This window comes from Panthera leo, chromosome C2 (assembly GCF_018350215.1).
Source record: "Panthera leo isolate Ple1 chromosome C2, P.leo_Ple1_pat1.1, whole genome shotgun sequence".
Classification (NCBI taxonomy): Eukaryota; Metazoa; Chordata; class Mammalia; order Carnivora; family Felidae; genus Panthera; species Panthera leo.
The window spans coordinates 57,783,491-57,811,329 of record NC_056687.1 but is presented as its reverse complement, the minus strand read 5'-3'; the positions used below and the strand labels follow the sequence as shown (position 1 = coordinate 57,811,329).

At 36.6% G+C, this 27,839-nt stretch overlaps 1 long non-coding RNA gene across 3 annotated transcripts in view; it reads right to left on the bottom strand.

Moving 5' to 3' along the window:
- Nucleotides 1-27,204, bottom strand: part of LOC122198910 — a 28,921-nt gene extending 1,717 nt beyond the window's left edge. Inside the window, exons 1-2 of one of the 3 annotated variants that reach the window (XR_006193213.1) lie at nt 27,139-27,204; nt 442-546 (exon numbers count right to left, since the gene is read on the bottom strand). This is a non-coding gene — a long non-coding RNA (uncharacterized LOC122198910). Of the gene's footprint in view, nt 1-441; nt 547-14,027; nt 14,335-23,547; nt 23,830-27,138 lie in introns of those variants that run through there. The other 2 variants (XR_006193214.1, XR_006193216.1) reach the window with 2 other exon arrangements.
- Between the last annotated feature and the right edge of the window lie 635 nt (nt 27,205-27,839).

Sequence of the window (27,839 nt, the reverse complement as noted above, 5' to 3'; positions counted from 1 at the left end):
GGAGGCTGAGAGGCCCAGGTGCAAAGACAAGACAGAGGACAACTAAATCTGCTGGCTATGGGGTATCTGAGGAGAGATGGAAACTGAAAAGGTGGCTGAAGAATGGGGAGAAGAGGAGCATTGGAGGGGATAAAGGAGGTAAAGAAGAGAGAGATCAACTCTCCCTCCATGCTTACAGATTGTTCTCTGTTCCTGCTGGTTTATAATTTTGACCCAATTTCACTAGTAAATTTTTTAAAGAAGGACTTGTGTGGCTAATATGCAATTTAAAATGTAACTACTCCTTATCCCAACAGCTCATTGTTGTACCAGCTCACACCAATATATGTGGAAAAACGGCCTTTGTTACAAGAAGACTATAGGCTATACCCTTTCTGAGTGAGCTAAAGAGAAAAAGGCTAGTGTCTGCAGCTGAAGATCAGCAAATTGGGAACCACAGACCTTGGACTTGGGAGTGGGGCAAGGGCGTGAGGCGTGATCCTTAGCACAATGCTGAAGAATAAGCTTTGCTTCCTCCATTCTTGCTGTGCTGTGTCTCAGGCATATCTGGCATTAAATGAGAGGAAGGAATGGTTATGAAATTCTGTCCAACTCTGACCCAGGATCATGCTAGTGCTCAATTAGGAACCAAACACCCGGATTGTGTGGAGAGGTGGGAGGGAAATCACCTGATTAGATCAAGACAGTTCTCCACATCCAAATACAAATGGTGCCAGCCCTCGACTGTCTGATTATCTTTGGGCAGTTGCCAACTTTCATCCCAGGAGGTCTTTATTTTCTTTCAAGAGACCCAAAATCAATCACTTAATTCTTGGTGAGGTTAAGGTGGAAGATTAGAGTGGATTAGAGTCAATTATAAATACAGTCCCTTCTGCCATGCTTCCTGGGGACCAACAGAAGCTCACCAGACCACTCATTAAAGCAATTACTCTCACAAGCCAGTGATACTGTATCTCTTTTACCTGTTGGCTATACCTGGGTCTATATTGAAACCAGACAAGAAAAATTAAGGGAATTAATAGGAAATAAGTAGGAATAAAATAGGAAACAAGAAATAAAATACCTGAAAAACTGCACAGCCTCAGACTGGAAAGACCTGCCTTACAATCCAGATAGATAGATAGATAGATAGATAGATGTTTATCTTAGATCAAGACTGGTGAGGACCATTCGCTTCTGGAATTGACCAATGTAGATATTAATATTAGTGCAACATTTTCTAAGCTAGAAGAAATTGAAATGGTGGTAGTGGTGGGAGATGAGAGGAAATTGAACACTAAGTAAATGAGAGAATGTTAGGGGCCAAGGAGACAGCTGAGCCCAGAAAACACTCCTGGTGCTCCCCCATACCACTTGGACTTGTTGTGGTAAAAGGCATGTCTGCTCAGCTGGCTTCTCTGCCAGAGTAGATTCCATATGAAGCATTTCTATTACGCAGAAGAATGGCTAAATGGCTCACAGATGTGCTGTTTAAAAATCTGCCAGCTGCCAAGTACGAACTGGGGTTTGACAACATAAAGTCTCTACTATGTGACCTCAGAGTCATTTCAAGCTGTTTCCTCATTTTTTATGAATATTAATTGAGGCAATAACACCTTTATGTATTTCTTTTTAATATATCACGTCTCTATAATAACGCTTCATTTTTCAAGAATGTTTACAAAATGGGAAAGAATTCTGGTTAAAATTAATGCAGTCTCAAAATCAGTACTTTAACCATACAGAAAGGCAGAAAATGTAAAGTTGCGACTCTCGGTTCTACCACAATCCAGTGTCCTAGCAGTACTTAAAACTTCTCATTAGCAGGTATGGTATTAATTCCTTCTTCTGCTAGTACAATGGGTTCAGCTACATCTGCCTTGGGATTTTAAACTTGAGGTTTTTACTGGAATTTGCATGATTAAAAACACAGCATTAATTTTGCCTTAATACTTAACTATGCTTTATTTTTAGTTCTCCTTTTTAAGGAAGGAGAGTGAGTGAGAACAGAAAGGGGACAGAGACATTTATTCAGTTAGCCCAGAGACTAAGTGTACTGTAAGACTTATGGGGGACCTTGAAGGGAAGCATGAAGTGAAGGCAAATAGCAGTGCTCTCACAGTTTATTATCCACAGTCATTCTCTACCCAAGTGAACCAGCCAGTTAATTTATACACAAGGACCTCTTCCACCTGCAGGATTAGAACAGAATTTGAGCTATCAACAGCACTGGATTTAGGATCACAAAACCTTAACTTGAGCCCTGCTTCTGTCATTCACTAGCTCTGTGAACTTAGACAAGTTATTTTACCCTCTGAGTCTGCTTTGTCTTCTAAAATGAGAATTTTCCAGGATCTTCCAACTAGAATAGGAATTCTCCTAGATTTTTAAAGGGATTAGATGAACTCACAAGAGAAGCACCCCAGACAATGCCTGGTGCATGATAGTTACCGGATAAATCCTAGGTTATTTTCTTCTTTCCCATTTTAATGAATAAAGGATGGATTTTGAGAAATTGTTTCTAGGAATCACATTTCTACCTACTTAGAGCATTAGCAGAGACAACATCTGTGTAAGTCATTTCATAGCCATTTTCAAAGGCTGGCAAACGTATACTACCCCAGTCAAAAGGGTCTGACCTTAACAATCTTCTAGTCCAATTCCCTCATTTTATAGACAAGGAAATTGACCCAGAGACCTTAAATGAAACACCCAAGGTCACACAGGTACATAGTGGCACAGTCGAGACTTGCAGCCGGCTCTCTTGCCTGGACTCCTGAGCTACCCATTACCATGTGGATACCACTGGAGCTGGGAAAAAGAAGTGCATGTGTCCATGAAGTCTGAAGGTTCAGGTATGCTTGCAAGTTTTCAGTCAACTCACTGGTCTCAGAAAGTGGCTGAACCTGGCACATACTCAAATCACAACAAAAAAGGAACATTCAATCTGGTTGACAGGTAAGTACTTCCAGAAATTTATGTAAGGGCTAAGACTAACCTTGAAAGTAACCACCTAGAGCTGGCCTCATACACATATCATCATAGCCCACAGTGGTCTGGCTATGTTCTAAGGAGCTCTACCCAATGGTGGCAAATGAGAGTCTAGACATAACGAATGGCATTGAAAAATACTTGGGGGACTTCCACATTTAACATATACCATATTTCCCCCAGGTACCTCTTCCGTAGATTGGGTTTATAGCCGAATCTTTCAAAGGAGGTAACGTCATGTGGCACACTTCAGGGAATACTCACCCAGCCCCGCCACTAGACTGGGATTTTGGTTGAGGCCATTTGGGGAGAACTTTTAGAGCAATGGTTTTCAAGAACCGGTGTGAAAACTTGGGCCAAGCTGGCTAGCTCTACCACTAGAGAATCTTCTGGAGAGAAAGCTTGAAGAAATAGAGATCCTCCCCTGGAGATCCTCTTTCGGGTCAGTCTGTGGTGGGGCTTGGACATCTGTGTTTTTCAGAAGTTCCAGAAGTGTTTTGATATGCAGCCATCACACTAACTCAGGGTGGGGGCATTTGGGGAAAGATACTAGGAACTTTTACAAATGACAGATATGACAGCTTCTAAGCCAAGTGTCTCCCCTCATGGCACAGATGTGGTAATGTGCAAGGTAGTGGCTAAGTGTCTCTCACTCTATTCTGCACTACCATTAGCTATTCCTCTCTCCATGGTCAAACTTGCCCATCTACCAGAATCCAGGCATATACTTTGAATACACCTTTCTGCCCTGTCTTAGTAATTCTCTTAGTAATTCTCTCTGTCCTGTCTGCTCCCCCAGGAGTCAGTGACCTCCTTGAGATAAGAATGGAGACTACGTGTATCTTTCAATGATCTCTGTACCAAGTGCTGGGGCTGGCACATGATAGGAACACAATAAACACTGGAAACAAGAATTAAATACAGCCTCCTTGTTATCAGAGGATGTCATCATTTCTGCTGTGGCTTTAGAGGAAAAGCATATTGACATCCTTGGGAAAAATCTTATGTCATTCAGAATTCTGAGATTTACTTTTCCAGGGAACTGATAGACACAATCTTTGAGCTCAATTTCCATGAGAGAAATCCTAACCTGACAAATGATATAAACACCCATAGTGTCACTTCAAGAGATGAGCCATGTGGTCCCTGGGCCTTCCACATGGCTTCCGTGATTCTCAGAGTGATTCAGCCAATGGCTGTTAAACAAACACAGATGCTGATCTGGGAAGCAAAATGAGGTTAAAAGCTGGTGAGCCCACAAGTCTACAATAAATCAGCCCTTGAATCAACTGGGATACTTTGGGAAGCATGTAGTCTTCTGAAGCAGATTCATCTTCAGCTGCACTGAGTTAATTTTGGGGTTATAAAACTGGAGTATAGGAATGAGGAAACAATGAAAGTGTCAGTTTGTGCTGGCACTCAAAGAACTCAACTGCATGAGCAAAGTTACTTATCATGACCCAAGGAGCAATTCTGTTTCTTATTGAAAGAGAGGATAGTGGGGGTCCCAGCTGAGCCTAAATTCTTTTTAGTTGTGGTCAAGCCAAGGCTGGCCAACTCTGGCTAAGTCAAGAGTAAATCTACCAGAAGTTTATAGGACTAAGAGCAACCTTGATGAGAATTCATCTCATCAAGGGGAGGAGAGAGACAGGCTTCACTTTGTAGTAAAGCCTCAGCTTCAAGAGGCAGCAGGAACTCTGTATACATCTTGGTGTCTCTCCTTTGCATTTGTCTCCTGACCTAGTCCTTATGAACTCATATCTTAGTCTACGGAGGGGAGAGGCATAGGGAGTGGATAGGGAGGTGGGCAGCACATAACTACAGAAATAACTGCACAGTGTGTACAAAGCTACACCTAGTCCAGACGGAAATTTAAGACTTCTTTATCTTTCCAGGATCATGTGAGTAGAGAAACTTAGTCCACAGCTACTCTCATGAAAACCTCCTGTCCCCTCCAAATTCTTGAGCATCTCCAGATTCCTGGAAGCCTCTCATCGTTGCTTCCCATCAGAATTCTCCCATGTGTATAGTCTTGTCCTCACCATCCTGATCTATCAAGCTCCCCATCCTTGGTACAGAGCATTCACAACACGCATCTGAGCTGGGCTCTCCCTCTACCGTATGCTCCCCTTCACTGGGTTTTTACTTCTTTTTCCTTGATTGCTTTTCTCAAACTTTGATTTTGTCCTTTCTCTATTCAGAAAGGAGGGAAGCAAAGAAGCTGTGAACATCTATGTGTTAGGTGCATCTCCTCACAGCTGTTTCGATAAAAACTCTGTCAAGTTTGGAACCAAACAGCCCTTTTTAATATGCCATTAAGAGAAACAACACAAGTAGAGAGAAGAGATCTTTACAGTTCTCCCCAGAGCCCCATATAGCCTTGGCCAGGGTTCCCTGAGGGTTCATATGCAAGAACAGCCCCGATGCAGGCAATGGTAGTCAGAGTAAGTGGCAGAGGTGCATCAAGACATTAGTGGTATAGAGGTACAGGGAGAGGCAGTGGCAATGCCCAGTGGCAACATCAGGGCCCTGTGGAGGTGATGGGGAGACCCATGAGAGCAGCTATATCCTGTAAGAGAGAACCACTATGGCTTCTACCAGCTGATGCAGGGCACCTTCACATGGGTCTCCATACACTGGAGGCCTTGGAAGCAGGCATCCCTGAATGAGTCTGGAGCAGAAGAATAAGAAAAGGGCTCATGACTTTTGGTCTCGAAAAGAATTGTTTGAAGCGTATGTGGGGTACCATTTAAAAACTAAGGGGTTGATATGGGAGCTAGTGATACTATAATAGCGGGTGGCAGAAAGAGCCAGTGAAAAGTTAGGTAATGTCACTCTAATTCCTGTGTTTTATGCTCTTCTAGAGAGTATCACAAGTCCATGAGTGAGGATGTTTGACTTGAAGACACATAGATCACTTACGACAAAAATGATATCAGTATGTAATTCAACTTTGATATACTGATATCCGGGTTTTCATAGCAAAATATAAGTACAAAGTTCCTCTATTTAATATGAATTGTTTGGTGAAGTCCCCAGGAATCATTGATCAGAAGTCTTATATGTACGCCCACTATCTGATTCAGTGTTCTCTTAAATGTAGGGTCTGGAATATATGACCTTCATATACATCTTAAAGACATGCTTCTGGTCTTCAGACTTTGAGTGCATGAGAATTGGGTGAACTTATTACACAATTGCTACCGTAAAAAATATAATCAGAAATAGGCTTCTAGGGGCACCTGGGTGGCTCAGTTGGTTAAGCGTCTGACATTGGCTCAGGTCATGATCTCACAGTTTGTGGGTTTGAGCCCCACATCAGGTTCTGTACTGATAGCTGAGAGCCTGGATTCTGCTTCAGATTCTGTGTCTCTCGCTCTCTCTGCCCCTCCCCTGCTAGCACTCTGTGTCTCTCAGAGTTTTAAATAAACATTAAAAAAAAGAAAGAAAAAGAAATAGGCTTCTACTATTAACCTACATTTCATTGGCTAAGGATGGGTAGATGGATGAAGAGCTGGATGGAAGGATGACTGAATGGGGACGAATCTGTTTTAATACTCCATAGGATATTTAAAGTAGTTAACAACATCATCCAGTTTAGTTAGCCATTAGAAATATTTTTCCACACTCATCATTCTTTAAACATCACTGACATTATCAAACAAAAAAAGTTAGAATATTGGATTAGAAATCAATAGATCTATGTCTGCCAATCACCATGAGCCCTCAGACATGTTTCTTTACTTCTCCCCAACTCAGTTTTCTCATCCATATTATCAGAGAATTGAACTAAATTGTCTCTGAGATCTCTTTTTGCTCTATATTTCTATGATTCTGCTTTTCTTTGGTTGTTCTAAATTGGGTAATGATTTTCCAACTTTTTAAACCAGTGGTGTTCTTAATCCATATGGTATATAAATTAGTCTTAACACATAAAACAAATAAAGGCAGAAGTTTTGTAGATGAATTATAGGTGGGAGGTAGATTTTACAATTTCTTTGTACTCCTCTCAAACCTCCTCTGGCCCCGAGTGTTCCATAGACACCAAATTATAAACCACTACGCTGTGGAGGCAGGGGCTAAAGCAGTAGAAACTAAGTAGGTACATTTGAAGTGATGAAGTAGAAGCTAAATCTTGGAAACAGCTAGAAATTGGGTTGCCAGTGTTTCTAGTTAGTTCTGGAGTCAACTAGGAAAAGCATCAGAGTTTCAGAGAGGTACCTCATAAAACAGAGGACTGATTCCACAAAACACCAATTTTCTTTCCTCTATGACTTCAAGACCAAACTCTGTAGAAGTTTTGTGTCAACTTCACATTCCTTGAAAAATGAAGACACAAAGAGGGGGAGCATCCCTGGAGGAGTTTTGGGCAGACAACCTTAAATCAAGTTCAAGGAAAGAAAAATGCATTTTGAATTGTATCAAGTAGCATGATGCAATGACATATCAGTAACAAGTGCCTGTGGCCACATTTTTAAATGATGGCTTGAAATTTATCCCCATTGCCCTCCTACCTCCCTTTTAAACTAAATGGCAAATAAGGTTGAGTGAGAAATGTCATCTATGCTTTTCCCATTCTTCTCCCATCCAATTCAGAAATGAAAATGATGTTGATGGTTTATTTTGGTCATCTTTTGTTAGAATTCTCACTGCAATCCATCATGTTCTCTAAAAATATTAGCAATTCCTTTTGACCTAGTAGAAGACAGTGAGCTTCAAATTGACTTGTTGACGGGGGTAAGTGATAGACAATGGTACCTTTCAGCTATTTTAGGTAAAGCCCGTTCTTGCCATAACTCTGATGGATGGTAGTAAAACACACAATGGGCAAGAAGAAAAAGGAGGCAATGAAAAAAAGTGACCATGATATTTCCCCCACCTTTCTCTCTCATCTACCTCTCCCCAAGAGAATGGTATATCAGAGAGACCTTCACTATGAAATTTATAATTGTTCCTTTATTTAGCACAGTTCAAGGCTGTAACTTACTGTATCATTGGGGACTCTGCGGGAAAACTTGAAATAGTCATTGAAGGTGAAGGATAAAGAGTAGAAAAAAACAAAACTCCTGAGTGATGCCATTTCCTCAAACAAGAATTATCTTACCTTTATTCCTTATCTACTCTTAATTTATCTCATCTCATCTTTGGCTTTGTTCAAATAGAATAAGACTGTACTGGTTTAGGTTTTAGGCATAAATTTCTTCTTAGTGAAAAATAAAAATCAAATATTTCCTTGTATAATTTGTCACAGTATTTTTTTCTTCCATTTACTTATCTAAACATTAAGAATTTATGGGGTTCCTATATGCTAACTGCTATTAATTGCTGGAAAGAAAAAAAAATGAATAAGACATGATTCTTCCCCTCAGGAAATTCATGGTTTGATTTTTCCACATTGAAATCATAGCCTTAATAGAGAACTCTCTAAGCAGAATGTATTGCCCTTAATAAGAAGCTTAAGATTAAGACTAGAATAAATTGGGATTACTAACAGGAATATAGGGAGAGAAAGATCAGTTAATTCTTCATTTTCTACTATAGCTTAGTTATTTATGATGATATTCTCTCCTTCTCTCCTATCTTATCCAGTTGGAGGTACAATGCTGTTGTACAAGGCCATAGCCTCCCATCTCATACAAAGGACAGACATAAGCATCAGCTTGAGTAGAAGCAGCCCTTTGGTCTTTCCTCTTTCAACCTAAAGGTGTGTAAGGTCTAACTATTAAATTTGAAGGGAAAACAAATTCTAAAAAGAAAATAGGAACTTTTAAGTCCCTTAAGGGGCGCCTGGGTGGCTCAGTCGGTTGGGCGGCTGACTTCAGCTCAGGTCATGGTCTCGTGCTCCATGGGTTCAGTTCGAGCCCTACATCAGGCTCTGTGCTGACTGCACAGAGCCTGGAGCCTGCTTCAGATTCTATCTCTCCCTCTCTCTGCCCCTCCCATGCTCATGCTCTGTCTCTGTCTGTCTCTCAATAAAAAAAAAAAAAAAAAAAATGTTAAGGACCTTGCAAATTTTCTCTCTATTCCACTTTTACGTAAGATTAGGTATGGGGAATCATTTTTACATCTATCTCATTTAATCCTGTCAATGTTACTGTGAGGGAGACATTATTAATATGGAAATTCAAAAATTTGGGTACTTAAACAATATTTTTAACTCTGAAAAATCTTTTTGTTTGAACAGTGCTTTGAACTTTGTTTTATCTTACTGTGTCAAGAAGACATAACATGAGAGCTACCCTCTTCACAAATTTTTAACTGTACAATACAGTAGAGTTGACTACAGGTACCATGTTGTATGGGTAGATCTCTAGAAGTTGCTGCCTAATTGAACTTTTACATCTGTTGGCTAATAATTCCCTTTTCTCCTCTCCCCTTAGCCATTGGCAATAACCATTCTACTCTTGATTCTATGAATTGGATCATTTTAGACACCTCAAATAAATTGAATCATGTAGTATTTTATTTCTGTGACTGGCTTATTTCACCTAGCAAAATGTCCTCAAGATTCTACCATGTTGTCAAACATTGCAGAATCTTCTTCTTTTTCTGAGGCTGAATAATATGCCACTGTATATATAGGCCATAGTTTTATCCATTCATTTGTGAATGGACAATTAGGTTGTTTCCACACATTAGCTATTACTAATAAGTGCTGAAATGAACATAGGAATGCTAATATCACTTTGAGATAATGACTTCAATTCTTTTGGATAAACATCCAGAAGTGGGATAGCTGGATAATATGGTAGTCTATTTTTTATTTTTTGAGTAACCCTCATACTGTTTTCCATAGCAGCTGCACCATTTTGCATTCCCACCAACGGTGCACAAAGATTCTCTTTTTTCCACATCCTCACCAACACTCTATCTCTTATCTTTGTGAGGACAGCCATCCTAACAGATACAAGAGGATATCTCATTGTAATTTTGATTTGCATTTTCCTGATGACTAGTCACACTGAATATTTTTCATATGTCTATTTGCCATTAATATGTGTTCTTTGGAAAAATGCCTATTCAAGTCTTTAGCACATTTTAATTTTCTTCTTTGGCCCTCTTAACTAATTTCTTTCATCCTCCACACCTCTCCTCTGGCAACTACCAATCTGTTTTCTGAAACTATGAACTTGTTTTTGTTTTTATTGTTGTTAGTTTTGTTTTATTTTAGATCCCACACATAAGAGAGATCATACGGTGTTTGTTTTTCTCTTTCTGACTTATTTCACTTAGAAAAGTGCCCCCAAGTCCCCTCCATTTGTTGTAAATGGCTACATTTCATTCTTTTTTATGGCTGAGCAGTATTCCATTGTGTATATATATCACAACATATCTCTATAATATTCATCTATTGATGGACACTTAAGTTGTTTCCATATCTTAATTGTAAATAATTCTGCAATGAACATGGGAGTACAAATATCTTTTCAAGTTAGTGTTTTCATTTTTATTTAGACAAATACCCAGAAGTGGAATTGCTAGATCATATGGTAGTTACATTTTTTAATCTTCTGAGGATCTCCATACTGTTTTCCATAGCAGCCACACCAGTTTACATTCCCACAAACGGTGTGTAAGTGTTCCCTTTTCTTTACACCCTTACCAACACTTATTATTTCTTGTCTTTTTGTTAATAGCTATTCTAACAGGTGTGAAGTGATATCTCATTGTGGCTCTGATTTGCATATCTCTGATGATTAATGCTACTGAGAACCTTTTCATGTACCTGTTGGTCATCTGTACATATTCTTTGGAAAATGTGTACTTGGATCTTCTGTCCATGTTTTAATTGGACTTGTGGGTGTTTTGTTTTGTTTTGTTTTGTTTTGTTCCTGTTTTGGTTTTGGTTTTGTTTTTGTCATTGGGTTGTACAAGTTCTTTATATATTTTGAATATTAGTTCTTTACCAGGTATATGATTTGTAAATACTTTCTTCCATCTAAGAAGTTGCCTTTTCATTTGTTTTCATTTCAAACAAATTTCATTTGTTTTGATGGTTTCCTTTGCTGTGAAGAAGCTTTTGGTATGATGTAATCCCATTTATTCATTTTTGCTCTGGTTGCTTTTGCTTTTGGTGTCATATTTTAAAAATTATCACCAAGACCTATGTTAAGGCATTTACCACCTGTGTTTTCTTCTAGAAGTTTTATGGTTTCAAGTCTTAAGTCTTCATGTTACCTTAACTTTTGTGTATGGTGTAAGATAGCCATCTAGTTTCATTCTTTTGCATGTGGCTATACAGTTTTTCCAACACCATTTATTGAAGAGACTGTCCTTTCCCCCATTGTATCCTCTGGGCACCTTTGTCATAAATTAATTGAACATATATGCATTGGTTTGTTTCTGGGCTCTCTTATCTATTCCATTGACCTATGTGTCTATTTTTATGTCAATACTGTAGTGCTTTAATTACTATAGTTCTGTAGTTTGGGTTGAAATCAGGAAGTCACAAAGAAAATCACAAAGAAAAAGTCACAAAGAAAATCTACACTTTTACTGCATAAAGACATGATCCAGCTCTGTTATTCTTTTTCAAAATTGCTTGGCTGTTCGAGGTTTTTTTGGTTCCATACAAATTTTAGGGTTATTTGTTCCACTTCTTTGAAAACAGCCATTGTAATTTTGCTAAGGCTGGCACTGAACATGTAGATTTATTTGGGTAGTATTGATATTTTAACAACATTGGCTGGTCCAATCCATGAGCATGGAATATCTTTCCATTTATGTGTGTCTTTTTCAATATCAAAATTTCTTCAGTTAATCAAGTTATTAGTTTTTATGCTATTGGGTTGTAGGAGTCCCTTTTATATTTTGGAGATTAACTCCTTATCAGATACGTACTTTGTGAATATTTTCTCCCATTCTCTAGGTCGCCTTTCACTCTATTAATTTTTTCCTTTGCTATGCATAATCTTTTCAGCTTGATGTAGTCCCATTTGTTTATTTTTTGTTTCATTGCCTATGCTTTTGGTTGTCATATCTATGAAATCACTGCCATAACTAATAACCAATGTCAAAAAGTTTTTCCCTTGTTTTCTTCTAGGGGTTTTGCAGTTTCAAGTTTAATGTTTAAGTATTTAATCCATATTGAGTTGATTTTATGTATGGTGTAAGATAAGATTTCACTTTCGATCTTTTGCATGTAGATATTCAGTTTTCACAGAACCTTTTGGAAGAAATCATCCTTTCTCTATTGTGTATTTTTAACACCCTTATTGAAGGTTAATTTCCTGCATATGCTAGGGTTCATTTCTGGGCTTTCTATTATGTTCCATTGGTTTGTATGTCAGTCTTTATGCCAGTACCGTTGTGCTTTGATTATTGTGGTTTTGAAATATATTTTGAAACTAGAAAGTTTAATGCCTCCAACTTCATTATTCTTCTCAAGACTTATTTGGCTATTCATGGTTCCATATGAATTTTGGAATTTTTTTCCCCATTTCTGTAAAAAGTGGCATTGGAATTTTTATAGGAATTGGAATTAATCTGTAGATAGCTTTGGGTAGTAGGAACATTTTACAATATTAAATCTTCCAATCCATGAACACTGGAAATCTTTCCATTTGCTTGTGTCTTCTTCAATTTCTTCATCAGTGTTTTTGTAGTTTTCAGTATACAAGTATTTCATCTTCTTTGATAAGCTGATTCCCAAGCATTTTATTCTTTTTGATGCTATGGTAAGTGAGATTATTTTCCTAATTTCATTTTCAGGTAGTTTATTTTTAGTGTATAGAAATGTGACTGATTTTTGTATGTTAAAAGGATCATACACCATCACCAAACAGGATTTATCCCTGGGATGCACAGATGATTCAACATACAAAAATCAATTAATGTGATGTACCACATTAACAAAATAAATGATAAAAAAACATATGATCATCTCAATAGATACATAAAAAGACTTTGACAAGATTCCATACCTTTTAATGATAAAAACTCTCAACAAATTAAGAATAAAAGGAAAGTATCTCAACATAATAAAGAAGGCCATATATGAAAAGCCCACAGCTAGCATACTCAATGATGAAAAAATGAAAGCCTTCCCTTTAAGATTAGGAACAAGGCAAGAATGCTAACTTCTATTTAACTGAGAGTGTTAGCCAGAGCAATTAGGCAGAAAAAAAAAAAAAACTAAACTAAAAAACATCTAAACTGGAAGGGAAGTAAAACTAGCCATGTTTTCAGATGAAAAAAATCTTACATATAGAAAACTTTAAAGACTCCATAAAAAAAAAAACCCAAAAAACAAACAAAACAAAACAAAACAAAACACCCAAAACCAAACCTGTTAGAACTAACAAGCTAAGAGTTTAAGGTATAATTGGGTAATTTACCCAAACATATAGTTGAATGGGTGCCAATTCTAACAGGAAATCCAAAGTTTTGTTTTTTGATAATCTTATCTGTGTTCATTTGTTAGAAATGTTTTAATCTTAAGATGTTTAAGAAAGGAATTTCCATCATATCAGTGTACCTCACAAAATATATTGTCCTGATCTATAGTCACAAATAACTGTATATATTTAATTGTATAGGATGAGTGTTTAAGAGAGTCAAGAATGAATGGTAGGGTTAGTGGAGATGGAACAGAATAAATTATTACAGAATTACTATAATTCATCCATATGACATCATGCAGATTAGAAACTGTTGATCATATTCCTCAGCAATATCTGAGGTGGATGATTGCAGAGAATCTTCCTCCTCTATTCAAGGAGGCTCAAATGTATCAATTATTTATCATGGCTATATTCATCATATAGAATCCCCTGCAACATCTGAATTAAAATAATTAGCGTTCATTACAGATGAACACAAACACAGTAGAAACACAAGGTCCCCTTTGCAATAACTATACTACTTCATGGGTAATGCAGTTACCTTATAACAGAATATTCCTGATTTCTCCCTCCTGTCCCCTATTACATTACTGTCACTTATTTCATTTATCAATAAGTTCTACTCAGCCAGTATACTGTTGCTATTATTTTTTTGACAAAACCGTTATTTGGTAAATCAATTACGACTAATAGAAATATAATAGTTTATTTTACCTTGATTTATTCTTTCTCTAATGTCCTTTTGTTTATGCAGATCTGGGTTTCTGACCTATTTCATTTTCCTTCCCTCTGAAGAATTTCTTTTAACATTTCCTCTAAGGCAGGTCTACTAACGACAAGTTCTCTCAGTTTTCAGTTGCCTGAAAAAGTCTTCATGTATCCTTAAATTTTGAAAGACGATTTCACTGAATACGAGATCACTGATTGTTACTGTAGCCTTGTCTGGTCTACTGATAAGGCCATCAAAGGTATTCTTCATTTCTGTAACAGTATGATTCTAGCATTTCCTTTTGATTTTTCTTAGTCCTTTCCCCAGATTAGTTAGACTCCGGTAGAACCCAAGTAAACTAAGCTCCAGTAAAATAGTTTCCCTTGAGGGCAGGCCATTGTTAAGGAGAACAGAGAACCCTGGACTTATTCCAAAATGGCTGCTTACTCCATCCCCCTGCCAAAAGCATGCAGGGATTTTTCTCTGATCTTCAACCTGAGAACCTAGTGGTTCTCGGTATCCAGAAGTTTTTATTTCTCATGTTAGTCTATGCTCAGTCTCCAGCTATTAGTCAATTATCCTTTGATTGTTCTTAACAAGCTCCAGCCGTGGCTGCTGATGCCACTAAGCTGTGATTTCCTGTATTCTGACTCCAGTTTTCAGGGCAGTAGTTTGCCTTGTGAAGTCAGTTCTGATGAATCTAAGAAGAGTAATTGTTTTTCAGTTTGTTTAGCTTTTTCCTTATTGTAGCACAGGATGACAACTTCCAAACTCTGTACATGTCAGACCAGAGATCGGAAGTCTACAAATTTTCAATCCATATAGTTGGTACTTTTTTTTCTGGTATGACTTCTGTCACATAATTTTGAGATTCACCCATGTTGTTGCATGTACTAATAGTCTTGTTATTTTTTATTACAGGGCAGCAGTCCATTGTTTAGATATACCATAATTTGTTTATCTACTCATCTGCTGATCAAAATTTGGGTTGTTTTCAGTTATTGACTATTGCAAATAAAGCTGCTATAAACAAAAGCATGTAAGACTTTGAATGAACAGATTTTTTTGTTTTCCTTTGAGCCAATTCCTAGGAGAGGAATGGCCAGGTATTTTGCTAGGTGTGTATTTAACTTCTTCTTAAACTGCCAAAACATTTCCCAAAATTGTTTTACTATTTTACACTGTCACCAGCAGTGTATGAGAGTCTACTTTCTTCACATCCTCACCAACTCTTGATCTGGTTAAGTTTTGTTAATTTGAGTCATTCTAAGGGGTGTTTAGTAGAATCTCATGCTTTTAATTTGCATCTTCATGACTAATGATGATCATCTTTTCATGCCCTTATCTACTTTTGGTATATCATTTGTGGTGTTCATTCAAATCTTTTGCCCATTTGGTTCTGGTGGTAGGGGGTGATGATGAAGGTCTTTTTTGTTTCTGTTATTAACTTGTATTTTTTTTTATGTATTTTAGATACAAGTCTTTTGTCTGATATATGTATTCTAAGTACATCTTCTCCTAATATGGCTTGCCTTTTTTCCCCCTCTTAATTATAATTTTCAAAGTGCAAAGGCTTTTAACCGTGGAGCTGTCCCAATTATTTTTTTATGGTTTTGCTGAATTGTAAGCAATTTCTCTTGTGTTTTCTTATAAAGCTTTTTTGTTTGTTGTTTTCTATTTTTTTTTAATTTTTTAAATGTTTATTTTGAGAGAGAGTGCACGCAAGTAGGGGAGGGGCAGAGAGAGAGAGGGAGAGAGAGAATCCCAAGAAGGCTCTGCACTGTCAGTAGAGTCCAACGCAGGGCTTGAACTCATGAACCACAGGATCATGATGTGAACTGAGATCAAGAGTCAGATGCCTAACTGACTGATCCCCCACGTGCCCCTCTTCTAAAGTTTTATAATTTTAATTTTTATGTTTAGGTCTATAATCCCTTTTTAGTTATTTTTACATATGGCAAGAAGTAAAAGTCAATAGAATTCATCATTTTTTAGCTGCTTTCAAAACTGCTTATATGTCTTTATATTCCTTGTTTTTTTCAGTACTTTGATTATGCTATGTCTAGGCATGCTATTTTTCCTTTTGTTTTTATATCCCATTGGGGGTTAAATGAGCTTCTTTCCATTGCTTTCAAGTGCATTTTCCATGGTCTTATGGAGACGAGTTATAATAGCTGCTTTAAAATCTTTTTTTCATATTTTAAACTCCAAGTCACTTTATGATTAGCATTTGTTGTCTTCTCTCCCGAAAATTGCTCACATTTACTAGGCAATTTATGATTGTATTTTATAAATTATGGCATGTTACTTGTGTAGACCCTGAAACATGTTATAATCTTCAGGCGAATGTAATGATTTTTATCCATATACGTACAGACCCAAGTACTGTTTCACTTTCCCAAGGTTATGGCTCACATGTAAGTTGGGTTCTTTAAGGCACTGCTATGCTGGTTTGGGTTTGTCCCACACATGCATAATTCAGGAGTGAGCCTAAGATCTGCAGCTTTTTATGCATAATTAGGGACTCCTTTCTGATCTGGGATTATCCTTCCTCATACTCCAGATTCCAGGGTGTCTTTTCCCTGTTTCCTCTGGCCAGAAAAATAGGGCTACTATTGGTGGTTTGGTGCTCTGCCCTCATCACCCCATAGCTCTGCAACAGAGGTCTGCACTCAGAGCAAAGCCCATTAGGAGACAAAAAGCAAACTGAGAAACTCACGTATGAGGTCCCTTAAATTTTGATTTTCCCCCACAATCAACTTGCTGTTGTTTAATTTTAGAGGCCAGAGGTGGTGCATTTTTGTGTTTTATCTAGGGGTTTTAATTGTAATCAGCTGGAAAGGTAGACCCAGTGAACTTAGGCCACCATGATAGATCTGGAACCAAGTTGCATATTTCTTTTAAAGGTTATTCTTAAGTATTTCATCTTTTAATAGTGAATACAAAATGTCTTCTCTTCCATTATAAAATTATATCTTTTAACTGGTTATTGCTTATATACGTGAAGGCCATGTATTTGCATATATTAATTTTGTATCTTTCTACATTATTGTTATTATTTGTGTTTTATCATTTTATTCCTTTGAGTTATTTAATCATAGTCTCTCAAAAAAAGATATAGATTTGCTTCTTTTTCCAATTTCATGTTGGTAATCATTATCTCTTCTCTAAAATATATAGGCTAATACCTGGAATATGTTGTTAGTGAAAGAGAGTGGACATCTTTAACTCTATTCTGACCCTAGTGGAACGACTACATAAAGTTGTACTGTTAAGTCAAATATGGCTTTAGAAATGAGTTCTATATATTTAGTGTTAAAGCAGAAGCAATACTTTTTCATTGAGTTTATTATTTTTTTTTAATCAGCAATGGGTGCTGAATTTTGTCAAAGGTCTTTTTAGGATCTATAAGAAATCAGCATTTATTATTTCTCCTTAGCTAGTAAAGGTAATGAACTGTCTTAACAGATTTCCTCATATTAAATCACTTGGGAATAAATCACCTGATCATGGGTATTTTTATAAATATACCATTGGAATTTGTTTGCTGGTGTTTAACTTTTAATTTTGGCATTATTATTAAAAAGTGAGACTGGTAAAAAAAAATGAGACTGGTTCTTAAGTTTTCTTTTTATATTTTATTGATTCGGCCATCAATGTCATACTTGCTTCATTAAAGAAATTTGGAAGTTTCCCTTCTTTTTCTATGCTCAGGGGCAAGGATGATGGACTATCTTTGAGAAAAATATCTGAATCTGGTGCTTCTTGTGGGATAATTCTTTCATATCTCACTGGTTTTTCCTGTCAAAAATTATTTGCTTGAAACTTTTATCCCTGTTGAGGTCAATTTTGGCACATTGTATTTTTGTAGGAAGCTATCCGTTTCATTTTAAATTTCACATATTTGCATTGAGCTGTGCAAAACAATGTGTTATGACTTTTATAATTTTCTCTTTTTCAAAAGTTATTTCCCTCACACCATTTATTTTATGAATATACCCTTTCTCCTCTTTTTCTGGGTTCGATTAGCTAGTAGTGTGTCTATTTTGGTGATTTTTCACCAAAATTCAATGTTTTGATTTATTTAGTTAGTTTTACCATTTTTCTACTTCCTATTCCATTGATTTGTACTTCTTTATTTTAAAATTTTCTTTTAAGAGAAACCCTTTTGCACTGCTAGTGGGAATATAAACTGGTATAGCCACTCTCGAAAACAGTATGAAGGGTACTCAAAAAATTAAAAATAGAATTACCCTATGACCCAACAATTGTAGTACTAGGTATTTATCCAAAGGATACAAAAATGCTGGTTCGAAGGGGCTCACCCCCAGTGTTTTTAACAGCACTATCAACAATAGCCAAAGTATGGAAAGAGTCTAAATATCCATTGACTGATGAATGGATAAAGAAGATGTGGTGTGTATACACACACACACACACACACACACACACACACACACACTGGAACATTACTTGGCAATCAAAAAGAATGAAATCTCACCATTTGCAACAACTTGGATGGAACTAGAGTGTATTATGTGAATAACTGAAATAAGTGAAATAAGTCCGTCAGAGGAAGACAAATATATGATTTAACTCATATGTGTAAGTTAAGAACCAAAACAGATGAACATAGGGGAAAGAAAGCAAAAATAAGATAAAAACAGAGAGGGAGGCAAACCATAGGAGACTCTTAAATACACAAAACAAACTGAGGGTTGCTGGTGGGGTGTTGGGTGGAGGGATGGGCTAAATGGGTGATGGGCACTTGCTGGGATGAGAACTGGGTGTTAAAATGATGAATCACTCAGTTCTACTCCTGAAATCATTATTACACTATATGTTAACTAACTTGGATATAAATTTTTTAAAAATTAAAAAAAAATAAAATAAAATTTTTTCTTCTTTTTCCCTCCTATCCTTCTGAGTTGGGGATTTAATTGGTTTCTGTTTTTAATTTTTATTTACCTAAGTATCACAAGTGTGTAGTGCTATGCATTTTCCTCTAATCACAACTTTAATTGTATCTCACAAATTTTTTAGGAAGGGTTCATGTGTAGAGTATTTACCGAGTTTTTGTCTGCATCAGACTTTTTCTATAGGACTTATATTTAAAAGACAGCTTGCCTACATATAAAATCATTGGTTTACAGTTTCTTCAGTTTTTGAAAGTTGTTATTCCATTATTTTCTTAATTTATGATCTTATTTTCTTTGTGACTTGGCTTTTTCGTGTGGATGCACAGAAGATTGCTTTTATATATTTGATGTCTAATAGGTTTATTAGACTATGTTGTAGAGTTGACCATTCTAGGCCATTTTTTCCCATGTACACAATGGGTTCTTTCAATTCATGGACCCAAGTTTTCTCTTATTTATGAAATTTTTATTGGATTACAGTTTAAATATTAGTTCTCTTGTCCACGGTTCTGTTTTTCTTTTTTAGAAATTTGATTATGTATACAGTTGACCTTTGGACCACATGAGGAGGGTTAGGGGTACTGACCCTCCTTGCAGCTGAAAATCCATGTATAAGCTTAGACTGCCCCAAATTTCACTATTAATAGCCTACTATTGACTGAAAGCCTTTCTGGGAACATAAATAGTCAATTATCACATATTTTGTACGTTATATGAATTATATACTATATTCTTACAATAAAATAAGCTAGAAAAAAAGTTAAGAAAATCAAAAGGAAGAGAATATACATTTATAGAACTGTACTGTATGTATAAAAAAAAAATCTGTGTATAAGTGGCTTCTTTCTTTCCTTTTATCTTCAAGCATCCAAAGAATGCCTCTCTTTTCCAAGTTGGCTCTTCTCCCATAGAAATTATATATCTCCAAGACTGCCAAAATTTCTTCTTCATCCTTCAAGCTATTTCCTTTTGATCCTTTAGTAGTTATGTTCTGATCCATTTGGCCTTAGACCTGTTCTAAGTATTGTCCACATTTGGAATGGACTCTCTTTTATGGGAGTGATTTTATCTGTGTACTGCCATGTTGGTTTCTCACTTGGATAATGGCTTCTTATGTACTGTCTGTTATGGCATGGCTCTAGAGCTGGCTTTGGAATATTTTGGAATATTTGTTCCTCATATACACATGTAATTTCACATATTACATCCTGCCTTCTAGTTTTGCTATAAAAACCAGTGGTGAATCGTTCTTGTTTAATTTTCTTTCACGTTTATTTTATTTTTCAGAGACAGAAGGAATGGGGTAGGGTCAGAGAGAGAAGGAGACACAGAACCCGAAGCAGGATCCACAGGTTCCACACTGTCAGCACAGAGCCCGACATGGGGCTTGAACTCACGAACCGTGAGATCGTGACTGAGCCGAAGTCAGATACTTAACTGACTGAGCCACCCAGGAGCTCCAAGTGGTGAGTAGTTTTATTTACTCTTCATATGGATCTGCATGCTTTTTTTGACAATGTATGGAGAGATTTGAATTAGAAAACTGCAATTGACCTACAGGAACCCAAAAATCTATAATTGTACTCCTGGTGTCCTCTTCAATCCAGTGGTTTTACAGATTTTTTTTTTCCATTTCCACTTGGAAGGAAGTGTCTCTTTAAATTTTTATTTCTTGTCATAAGATATTTATTAAATAAATTAATAGATGAACATTTGGCATCAAATTTACATATATATACACACACATTTATACATATTTTATATATTTATATATTTTATATACAAAATTGTATATATGTATATTTTACACACACACACATATATACATATATATTTATAAATTGGTTTCAGTGTTAATGACAATCTTCTTATATGATTTTTTCCCCTATTCCTTAATTCTTTATTTCATTTACTTCAGTTGGCTAAAATATCTTGAAACAGATTGTTCAAATGTAATAGGTAGATGGTATACTTTATGAGCCACTGAATATCTAAAAGATTGTTTTTCTCTTGCTTTCACACCTAAGTGACCACATTTTGTGACTCACATTCTTGGGTCATGACATTTTCCACTATTTTGTGGTTGCCTGGTGTTCAATGTCAAAAAAGTTTAAGGTTCATCTGGTTGTCTTCCTTTATAAATAACTTTCTTGTTTTCATTTTGTTGCCTGGGGTTTAGCTATCAATGTTATACTCACTTGGTAAAAGAATTTAGTAGAAGTCTATTTTATTCTACCTCAGTGAACATTTTAAACAATTCTGAAGTTATCCTCAGTAGAATTCCCTTGTGATACCATTTGGGGACTGATGCTTTTTTATTTATTTATTTATTTATTTATTTATTTATTATTATTATTTTTTAATCTCTTTGACATCTTTCTCTGTTTCCTGCATGGTATTTGATCTGTTCATATTTTGTCTTTGGTCAATGTTGGTCAATGCTTGGTATTGATAATTTCCTAGAAAATCAACCATTTCATCTAAATCCTAGAACATATTCTCTTAAGCTGATAAAATCATCCTTGTAATTATTATAATTAGTTTATAAATTTGTGCTATCCTCATTTCTCCTAATTTAGTTTTTTATCAATTTATCTGTCTCTATTTTATTATCATTGTTTTCATTTTTATCAAAGAATCACCTCTCAGATTTATGATATCCATTTGTGATTTTTAACAAATTAATTCCTAGTCATTTACTTAGGGTTATTATTATTTGCAATTACCTTTTTCTAATTTATTAATTAGGTTCTTAATTTCTACATAATCTGGGCTTATAAACTCCATCTTCTGCTCTGTGATTGTTATCCTCATATTTGCATTAGTTTCAGATTTATAGCTAAATGAATCAAATGCTCATGCCAGACCTTTTTCTATAAGGTCTGCATTTAAATCTCAGTTGAGTAAAGTTTTCTTCAGTGTCTTCAAGTGTCTTTAAGACAAGCTCAAGGAAACTTAGACTTGGCATGTTTCACACTATTTATCTGTCAGCTCTATACCTTAATCGTGGATTAGCTAGGTATAAAATATTTGGATCACATTTTCTTCCCTTGAGAATTTTATAACACTTTTAGATTGGAAGTTGCTATGGAAAAGTCTGAAATGAATCTTATTTTTTTTCCCCATAACAGATGAATAGCTTTCACTGGTCAGTCTTATTTTCTTATCTTTGAAACTGATCATTTTGCCAGAATATTATTTCTTTTTTTTTTTCCCAGTTTTTTTATTTTTAGACAGGCAGAGAGGGTGCCAGCCAGGAGGGGCAGAGACAGAGGGAAAATCTCAATCAGGCTCCCTGCTGTCAGCACAGAGCCCATGTGGGGCTTGAACTCACAAAACCGTGAGAGATCATGACCTGAACAGAATCAGGAGTCCGATGCTTAACAGACTGAGCCATGCAGGCGCCCCTAGAATATTATTTCTTAGTGCTGATGATTATGTAAACATTTTTCCATGGCATGTGTGCCCTTACAGTCTACAGATGAAAGGGTTTTTTAAAAACATTTTTGGCAACATTACAAATATCTTTATATGTTTTCTGTCTCATTATGTCAGATCTCTTTTTTATGGTAGGTACAGAGGGAGATACATATTATACTTATGCTGCATTTCCCATATCTGTTTTCCACATGGATAATCTTCTTTCTAGTACCTTTCATTTTACTAATTTTAATTTCATTTTGATCATTTTCCTCAAGCCTATCATTTGCCTCATTTATTTGAAAATGTTTTGTGCAGTCTTCTGCTTTTGATGTATCTTTTACCTCTGTTATGGTTTTAAACATTTTTTGTTTACTTCTTACCTGGTAAAAGATCAAATTTTATCTCCTTCTGTTGCCTTGTCATATCTTCCCTCTTATTTATTTGTTTTATTTTATAGAGTGAGAGAGAGAGAGACCATGAGTGGGAAGAGGGGCAGAGGGAGAGAGAGAGAGAGAGAGAGAGAGAGAGAGAGAGAGAGTAAGAGAGTGAGAGAGAATAAGAGAGAGAGAATCTTAAGCAGGCTGCATGCACAGGGAGGAGCCCAGTGTGGGGCTTGATCCCAAGACCCTGAGATCACGACTTGGGCTGAAATCAAGAGACTGCCACTCAACCTACTCAGCCACCCAGGCACCCCTCTTTCCTTTTATTTTAGAGACAACTTCTTTAAAAGCAATTTAGAGACAATTAAGCTTCTGATTTTTAATTTTTATGGGGGTCCACTTGCCCACAATTGGTATTTGCTCCAACAAAACTTTTTAGAATGACTGTATTTTATCTGTAAGTTCTTTCCAAATTCCTCGCCTCTGTCTATCTGTAATATCTTTGTAACGATCTTGTGTTACTTCTTTTGATTTTATTACTTCTTTTGAATTCATATAATTCATATTATAAATTCCTAGACTTTGAAGTTTCCTATGGATTAAGGACTAAGACTATGTTTCAAGTTTGTAGAAATTCTCTTTATGACATGTGTGTGTGTGTAACTTCTTTTTGCCTCTACTTTCCTTAACCTACTGGAATCAACCTGGTTGGGTAACTTACCATATGCAAATTCTCTCATCCCCTGCCTTACCAGTAGCCATCTTCCAGCAAATATGGCTTTTCTGTGTGATCTCTTACTTACCCTTGATTTCCTTGCTGCTTAAAATACTGTGGTGAAATAATCCAGAGAAGTGATGGCTACCAGACAACATTCTCATCCTCCTTATTCCAAATGAGAGCTCATTGGTTAGGGTGCCAATTACTTTGGAGATTTGTGCTTTGACAGCTTTGTGTGATATTTACAGATATGAGTACATGTCCTCGGTTTCTTCCATAATGCTATTAGACCTTGACTATGTTCTTTCTTAGAAATTTGTTGAAAATGAAGATGAGTACTTTTGTTTCTCATTCTCTGAGTTTTGTGTGATATCTAAAAGTGGAAAGGAGAAACCACATTTTTTTACAGCCATTTTAAAACTGAAAATACTCTTCTATCACAGCATTCTGAGAATACAAAGTAGAGGCTTCTGAAACTTTCATTGGCTTATTATACAAAATCATATTAAGAGTTTTCTCCTTGTGAATCTTCACAACAATGTTCTCTTTATTGTGACTTTTTTTTTATGGGCTCAGTGTGGGTCTTTTTAAGCTTTTCTGTCAGGGGAGACACAAATGAAGTGTTAGGATTTGCTATCAGAAAGGATTGGTAGTATGTTCTAGGTCCATCACTATCTCCTGGGGGTCTGGAAAATTGTTTCCTTAAAATATAACCATTAAAGGGCACCTGGATGGCTCAGTCACTTAAGCGCCCAACTTCAGTTCAGGTCATGATCTCGCGGTTTGTGGATTCGAGCCCCACATCGGGGTCTGTGCTGACAGCTTGCTCAGAGCCCGGAGCCTGCTTCAGATTCTGTGTCTCCCTCTCTCTCTGTCCCTCCCCCATTCATCCTCTGTCTCTGTCTCTCTCAAAAATAAATAAACATTAAAAATTTTAAACATAAACGTTAAGTTTTGTTCTTACTCATTTTATCATTGTTAGAAGGCAGGAATCCAGTGCAAGTTTCCTGGATCTTCTCTTGCTCTGTCAGATTCTCTCACTAAACGAGGGGGTATGATGTAATTTGTATTTTGAAGAGTGGAATTACATGAAAGACCGTCGCTCCCAGCTTGCACTTCTAACATTCTTCTTATCTCTGCCCAGGTTCAGGGGACAGAGCATTTTCTGTTTTATCAAGTTTCTTCTCATCCCTATGTCCTTCCTTCTGTGCTGTGTTCTGGGAATTGCCATTTTGAAATGATGGCAATAAAAAGAATGTCATAGGGAATACATGTGGAGGGGATAAGACCTTGGCTCTATGTGGCTACAAAATTAACTCCTCTGGAGTTGGAGAATGGCCACCTGTTTTTCTGAGTCAGTCCATCTTCACTGCTGCAGAATTAAGTTCTTACAGAGAAGGTGAATCCAAGCCTTTTCTAACCTTACTAGGTCCATCTGGCCTGTTTTGGTTCAGAGATTAAAGCATGTGTTGTGCAGTTCAAAAATGTACTTCTTGAATTTATCCCCACGGCTGATGCAATTAGTTGAAATTCCACCCGGATCTGGCATATGGTCTTCTCTTGTCTTGAGTTTACAGTGATTTTGCCAGCTTTTAAAAAAACTTTTCATATTTTCATGGATATTTTAATGGTAAGTGGGAGAGCTGACATAAACAGCTCAAGCCTGCCACCATCTTAACTTCCATATTTTCACAATGAAGCCACACCTTAAATGCCTCGGGAGCAGGGACTCCTATGTCATCTGCAGGGCTCTTTATTTAATTACTGTCCAGAAAACATGATTGATTTAGAACTGAATAAAATAAAAATTAAGTTGTCCTTGGTTCTTACTTTACTATGCTAATTTTGAACTTTATATTATCCTAGTTCTGAATATTATGAGTACATTAAAGTGATAAAATTCACATGTAAAAAATACATCTAAACTTCAGATTTTTGTTTACCTGTACAAATCTTACTCTAGTTGAAATTCTCTGTTATTTTTTTAAAAAAATTTTTTTAACGTTTATTTATTGTTGAGAGACAGAGAGACACAGAGCATGAGCAGGGGAAGGGCTGAGAGATGGAGAGACACAGAATCTCTCCACAGAGAGCCGAAGTTGGTCGCTCAACCGACTGAGCCACTCAGGCACCCCTCTATTATTTTTTTTTAAAGAAAGCTCAACTTGTAAATAAATGGAATTTTGAAAAGTCTTGGAAATTGTGCACTTGTAAAGTACAAATCATTATTCTCTTTAGTTCACTCTACCAAATTGCTCACAATATATAGTGAAGCATTCAGCTTGGTCATATTAGAGGCAGCAATTTACAAAATTTCCATTATTGTCAAGAGGCATATGGGAGTTAATGAGCTCTCAAATCATGGTTTACTCCAGGTGTTATTTACTTTACCCATCAGTATCTTTTCTTTTTAGAGTCACAAAGACAACTAGTATCAGAAGATCTCTTTTAGACCATCACACACATTCTGCCATATCATGAAAGATGCCATAGCTACTGACCTAGATTGTAAGTCCCCCTTCACTTGTATCATAACCACCTAAGGCAACAGCTGTCTTTTAATTTTTCCTTTTGCAATGACCTCTAGGCACTGAGAACGGTTGTAAGGCCCAATCTAGAACCATACTTTAAAGGATAAATTATAGAATCTAGAGTCAAAGGACTTGAGTTTCTAGCTCTGCCATTTATGATCTATATGACTTCGGACATGCCATTTATTCTCTCTCATATGTTCAGAGGGCTGTTTAAATAAATATATTTGGTGCTCGCTTCGGCAGCACATATACTAAAATTGGAACGATACAAGATGTTCAACGTCGCTCCTTATCAGGGAAATACAAATCAAAACCACACTCAGATATCACCTCATGCCAGTCAGAGTGGCCAAAATGAAGAAATCAGGAGACTATAGACGCTGGAGAGGATGTGGAGAAACGGGAACCCTCTTGCACTGTTGGTGGGAATGCAAATTGGTGCAGCCGCTCTGGAAAGCAGTGTGGAGGTTCCTCAGAAAATTAAAAATAGACCTACCCTATGGCCCAGCAATAGCACTGCTAGGAATTTATCCAAGGGATACAGGAGTACTGATGCATAGGGGCACTTGTACCCCAATGTTTATAGCAGCACTCTCAACAATAGCCAAATTATGGAAAGAGCCTAAATGTCCATCAACTGATGAATGGATAAAGAAATTGTGGTTTATATACACAATGGAATACTACGTGGCAATGAGAAAAAATGAAATATGGCCTTTTGTAGCAACGTGGATGGAACTGGAGAGTGTGATGCTAAGTGAAATAAGCCATACAGAGAAAGACAGATACCATATGGTTTCACTCTTATGTGGATCTTGAGAAACTTAACAGAAACCCATGGGGGAGGGGAAGGAAAAAAAAAAAAGAGGTTAGAGTGGGAGAGAGCTAAAGCATAAGAGACTGTTAAAAACTGAGAACAAACTGAGAGTTGATGGGGGGTGGGAGGGAGGGGAGGGTGGGAGATGGGAATTGAGGAGGGCACCTTTTGGGATGAGCACTGGGTGTTGTATGGAAACCAATTTGACAATAAATTTCATATATTAAAAAAAATAAATAAATAAAAATTAAAAAAATAAAAAATAAATAAATATATTTGAATAAGCTTGATAAACTATAAATATGCTATAGAACACTGCACTTACTGTGGATTGCTCTTCAGATGGATGATATTCAGTGGTGATCAGAGCCAGGTCAACTGGCAACCGACTAGAGCAGTAACATGTTACATAGAATGTAAAAGGAGGAAAAGAACCTTATTTATCAGAACACTTAAATGGGATGAAATGCGGAATGGGTGTGCATGTGTTTGGGAGGACGATTTTGATAACTTAGGCTGAAGGAGAAGACCCTCAAGGGATATGTATCAACAGATGATGCCTAAACTGCTTTCCAGGAAGGACCAGACAAATTAACTACAGCCTTCTGTTTTGATGAGCAAAATACAGAATCTGGGTTTACCAATGGGACCCTCTTCCCCTTTCCTTCCCTCACATACCTGAGCAATCGTTCTCAATATGTTCTAAACCACGAGTTAGAAAAATATCTGTTATAACGGCTACCACCTTAACAGCCTGTTTGGGACATGCATGGGAAGCAATTGAGTCTTCAGTTGTATATTTAATTGAATATTCAAATTGTACTATAAATTGTACTATAATGGATATTCAAATTGTACTATATAGTAATATGCAATTGTACAGTAACATCGATGCGGTGTTAAACAAGAGGCATGTCTTTTCAGGATTAAGTTCTCTAAATTCTCCGACTCTTGGCATTATTTGCTCTGACTTAGGTCTTTGTGGTTCAGCTTTTAACATACTGATTAAACTCTGCTTTTCGGGTT